The 5,425-nt window shown below is 38.8% G+C and overlaps 1 protein-coding gene across 1 annotated transcript in view; it reads left to right on the top strand.

Annotated features, from left to right (window-relative positions):
- Positions 1–4,907: 4,907 nt before the first annotated feature.
- The window catches only part of LOC107733762 (zinc finger and BTB domain-containing protein 18-like), a 10,302-nt gene continuing 9,784 nt past the window's right edge, over positions 4,908–5,425 (top strand). Inside the window, exon 1 of the mRNA XM_016545540.1 lies at positions 4,908–5,065. The gene's annotated coding sequence lies outside the window, so the exon portion shown is untranslated. The remainder of the gene's footprint in view (positions 5,066–5,425) is intronic.

Here is a 5,425-nt window from a genome sequence, read left to right as displayed (position 1 = left end):
AAACGCACTGTACATCTATACCTCACAGCCTCGTTTTCATTCCTGTCAAAAATTACTACCCACTACCTTAAGGTCTCAAGTACTTCTTGAAATTGAAACTAAGAAAGTGTCCAGTCCAGATGTAAGTGCCAGAAGCCAGACCAGAGAAGGGACACGTCCCTTTGCTGTCTATGGCTTCAAAGAGAGAATAAATGTATTTAAGATCTGGACACAAAACCAGCATTGTTAACTGTAGAGCATTCAAAATGAGTACATGTATAAACATGTGTTTATGTCTGTCTAATATCTTATCTCCAGATGAAATCCCTCATAATTTGGATGAGCAATTTGCACAATAGCTTTCCACCGCAAATATTTTAATATTCCTAATTTTCCCTATTTTTGCTATAAATAACACATATTATATACTCTTAAAGTGTGAAGTATGTGTAATCTTGTGCATGTAAGAATGCATAAAAGGCTTCAGCTATATTTGTGTTTATGGTGGAAGTTGAGTGAATCCAGTAGCATCCACAAACATGGATTCCACAGTGACCTCAAGAGGTGGGAATGCAGAAGTAGCTGATGTCAGTGTGTATTCAGTGGCTCTCATAGCATTATAGCCTGTGTATATATACACACAAATACAGAACATGGTCTTGCTTTGTGTATACACATTTTCATAAGCATACATTGAATTTTCAAGCATAACAATACAAAAACACATAAAAGACCAAATTCTGCTTTTGTGCTTTCATACTGCTGAACGGCATATCCTCCATCTTTCTGGAGGCAGCTCTAAGGTGTAATTATATGCCAAATATAATTCATTATATTCATTTGAATATATTAAAACTACTGTAAAATATACACTTAACAGTTATCAGTTAATAAAACCAAGTCACGATTATTTCTATTACTGTAACAATAAATTAACATGACTTTTACTAGTCCTCTATCTCTCTTCAGAAAATTGCTCTCAGTTGCACAGAAGCAAGGCCTCACATCTTTGACTTCAGTCTGAACAGATGGAGAGAACTCCAATAAATATCATTTCAAACATCAGCCATGCTTTGCTGATGGCACAGCCGTATTCAAGGGACTGTCATCTCCAAAAAACATTTGGGATCAAAAAGGCCTGTTGATTATCATAGCAGAGAACTAACAGCAGTTATGCTAATAGTGGCAACTATGTGAAACGCACATTTTTTTGCATGAAAACAGTTTTGGGATAGTGTATTACTTGCCTAATAAAGGTGATTGTTTGGTAAAATGTATCTTTTGTTCAAAACTGAAATATTAATATATTGACTAAATACTTAAAAACTCTGTGCATTCAAATTAAATAACACTTGTGTTTTATTAATATATAACCTTAATGAAAAGCTGTAATGAAAACGAGGAAACATAACATTTCATTTGATTTATATTTCATTATAATTGATGTGATCTGTTGTGTGTGATGATAGTCGTGGCATAACTCTTGTACAAAACAAAGAATAGATTGTTGGGTGACGACATGGAAAACACCAACACATCACATGCCTGGACTCATTTGCCACATCAGCAATAATGAGTCCATTATTTGCATTAAATTAAAATGTTATTATGTCAAGATCCCGGTACCAGTAGGACAGTGGTTTGTTTTGAAATGTATTAATAACGCCAATTAGTTTACTGGGACGCATGAGTGTGGGAGCGTGGATGCTGATGGGCGGTGCGTTTAGCAGCCAAATACGCCAAACACGTGACTGTGTTTACAAGGTCCTGAGTGAACTTAGCGTATCTATGGACCACTGCACATACCTACTTAGCATTGCAAACGTTCACCTGTTGACGCCGCGATCTCACACACAAACTGTAGCTATATATGGCACGTAAGCGCAGGGATCTAGCCTTCAGGACATTGCTTATTATGACAGATTATTTTCTTTACATTTCATACAATCCTGCTGCCAGTGTTTTCATTTAGCGTCATTTCTCATCAAATGACCCAATCATTCATTCATTCATTTGAATTTATTTCTTTTTCTAATTATATTTCTTGATCTAAATACATTTCATTTATGAAAATGATTTATATAGGCCTACTTGTTTTTCCAAAGAAAGATAGCGGTGATAGCAACAGCACAAAATTTCTGTAACAATATTCACTGCGGCACACTGTATTATAATTTGACCCAAATTAAATAAAAATAAAAGGCCAATGTGCTCTTTTAACTTAACTTCAATACTGCAGTAATGCCGTTTGCCCGCGTATGAAATGTGAATGAATGTATCAATCTCGCAATTAAAGCTGCCACTAAACGAAACACCTTGGTAACATTTCAAATAATAACAATAAGCCTAATAATAAGAATAATAAGAATAATAGTCAAGAATAATAACAATATAACTAATTACAATAGCCCAAATATTTTTTCGTCCGCTTATAGCCCTATTTTGTAGCTAGCCTACGCCAAATATTAGGAAATTATAAGCCCTTCTGAAATGTAATGTTTCACTTTCGGCTGTTTCTTTTCATTTTATTTTGTAGTAATAATTTTAGAGCTACATCAGACACTCGTGCCTCTGTTCCTCATTTAGAATATTTTTTAAGTGGCTCTGTGCCTATATCTCTCTCCGTCAGCGTCTCTCCGCAGCGCTGGAGGAAGTTGCAGTGCACCTGTTCTTCACCGCTGCTCGGCCCGTGACTACAGTACCCACGTAACATTGCGCAATGTCCCTCGATTCACTGAAGAAGTTTCTGAGTATGAACACAATTATAAGTGGGATACTTAAGAAGTTAAGGAAGTCCTAATGCGGAACACAGTGCCTTTTGTTTGAACCTTACTTATAAGGCCTGTATGATTGTTCCCATTGTTTCTTATTTCTTCCCCCCCCCTCTGTCAGTTGTCCAAAGGGTTAGTGAAATGAATGACGGTAATGGCGCGGCCAGTGAACCATAAAGAAGTCGAAAACAATATCAGCTGCGTGGATCTGTCAGTTGCAAATGTGCTGTGCTGGCCTTTGTTTATGGTTACTAGAAGGAGAGAGGGGGAAAAAAACTAAGGGTATTTAAATTCTCAGTGCAGGAAACTAGGTTAGAAAAAAGTGTCGGCTTTCAGACGGACCCATTTCCAAGTACTTCTTTGCTGAGAGATTACAACTAAAGGGGGGAATTGGCTAGTTTTCTACAGAATCACCTCACAACACTTCCCTTCCTCCTGTTTTTTAAATGGGGGGAAAGAGAAACAAAGTTGTATAAAGGAGAAGCTGGTGGCAAGAGTGTAGAGGAGTAGCATATGGCACTAAAAGGAGCACAGCTGGAGGTAGCATTTCCATCTGAACATGATGTCAGAGCAGCTGACAGGCTGCCATCCCCCAGTCTTTTCTTCTAACGCACAGACTGGGAGTTAGTGTGTGTGCGGATCTGTGTGCAGGAGGAGGCATCGCATTCCCCTCCAACATCTCCTCCACTTTGCATCTGTCCCTCACAGTTTGATTTTCTCTCTCTTTCTCTCACGTCTCTACCCTTTCATTGATTCAGCGAAGGGAGTTACAGCCGGCGCTACCACAACAGTGGACTTAATCAAGTTGATGCGTACTGCAGGTACTGTACCGGGGGGTCTGGGCAACAGGGATGTGTTTTGAATAGGGAGCTCTCGTTAAGTCTTTTTGCGCGTCTGCCATCAGCCATCAGAGTGTGTGAAATGGGAAGTAAAGGATTTCGAGCTGGTGTAGTGTAACTAGGCTGGGGGACAAGTGACACTTTTTGTTGCCATGAAGAGGTTTCCAGGCAAGCGTTTCATTATTCTGTTTGTTTGCAGGTCTTCTTTTCAGTTATTCTCAATGGCAGAATTGTTGCTCTGTTGTGACAGTATAGAGTGGCGTTGGTAGGGTAGTTTGTTATAGTATTGTATATTTAAAACTAGAAACTCTTGTGTTTATATGCTGTTAATCTATTAAAATCTGTTTTTCTTTTAAGTAACAAGATTTTCAGTCCATTTAAACCAAATTCCTAATCTTCTAAAGAGACCGAAAATGTAGAAATGCTTTTGGCCAAATAAATCTGCAACTTTATATAAACATGCATTCTTCAAAACATCCCTTCGTCAGGCTTTTGCTCAACTCTTTCCTTTTTTTCGTGTTTGTAAGGACTAATTTAGAACTTGCAGATTTGAGCTGCCTGAATTGGCTAGACAGCTGTAATCGCACTCCTCCTAGTCTTAATCTCTTTATCTGGGCAGCAGCTGCCATATGGTCTCAGTCAGCTGGATCAGATGTTCATAAGCCTCCTTCTCCGTCCCTCTCTGTCCTCCCAGTCTCCTAATTTGATCGCTGCTACCTTGTGAGCTGTCCTGCAATCTTTATTTTTAGCTATTTTAAGGATTAGGATTGATGTGGACTACGGGGCACTTAAAGTGATTGTATTGTAAATCTGCTGTGGACCGCCTCTTTGGGGAGGATGTTCCATTTCTCCAAAGATTTGGGGAGGGGAAAAGGGGGAGGAGAGGGCTGGCGAGAGGTTTGTTATCCCCCTGTCCCCCTATAAGCCCCTCATTAATGAAGGTCTGAACGCTGTTTGGGGTAGGGTGGGGGGCTTTGGCTTGCTATCCCAATCAGATTTAAATGAAGATTCAAATGAGTTCATGTAAGTCCGCTGGTTGAACATGACGCTGGTGCATTTTTTAAGACGGGAACGATCTCCACAGGCAACAGGTGTGATTTCATATTTTTTGCGTTTTATTTTACTTTTAACTTTTTTTAGTTTGTAAAGTGTTTGTGTAATATTTTTCATATAATATATTTTTTAGTCTGTCTATCTTTGATTACGCACGTCACGCTGATGTTCTGCTACCTCAGTTTTCATAACCTTAGAAATCATGGTACTTAGTATACTTATGCAGTGTGCCAATGATGGTGAGCTGTTTGTGTACCTGTAAGCCTGTTACCTATACTTGTTGGTGTCCTGGCCAAAGTGGGTTATTATAAATAACTGCTCCAGGAGCACAGCGAGAAAAAACAGGAAAGATTCTCTCACGCAGGCATCTGTGGAATCAGGACTTTAGCTCCTTACATCACGCCATCTGATTATACCCGAATGGTACTGATGGGATACGTACGGCAGTATTGCTTTAAATTTAATTTACAATTGGGATATTTTTCATTTACATTTTTGCGTTAATTTCCCTGGTCTCGTGCTTTTAAACTTTTAATTAAAAGGTTAGTGTAAAATGTAATATTAAACGCACTACTGTGTACTTTAAAGTGCCCAAGCGAGGAAAATGCAATTAGCCTAATATATAATCTGTGATGTTATACTTTTTGCATGTGCTTTTTAGTAATCCTTTTATGTCAGGACTGTGGTGAAAATTTTTCCAGTGTTCCCACAGGGGTGGAGGGAGGGAGGGAGAGAGAATTAGAGTGTGAGAGTATGTATGTGTGCGTGGAGCGAGAGAGAGAG

This window comes from Sinocyclocheilus rhinocerous, unplaced genomic scaffold, assembly GCF_001515625.1.
Source record: "Sinocyclocheilus rhinocerous isolate Xijiao unplaced genomic scaffold, SAMN03320098_v1.1 scaffold789, whole genome shotgun sequence".
NCBI classification, from domain to species: Eukaryota; Metazoa; Chordata; class Actinopteri; order Cypriniformes; family Cyprinidae; genus Sinocyclocheilus; species Sinocyclocheilus rhinocerous.
The sequence above is the reverse complement of the archived record's forward strand: the minus strand, read 5'-3'. Positions and strand labels throughout refer to the sequence as shown.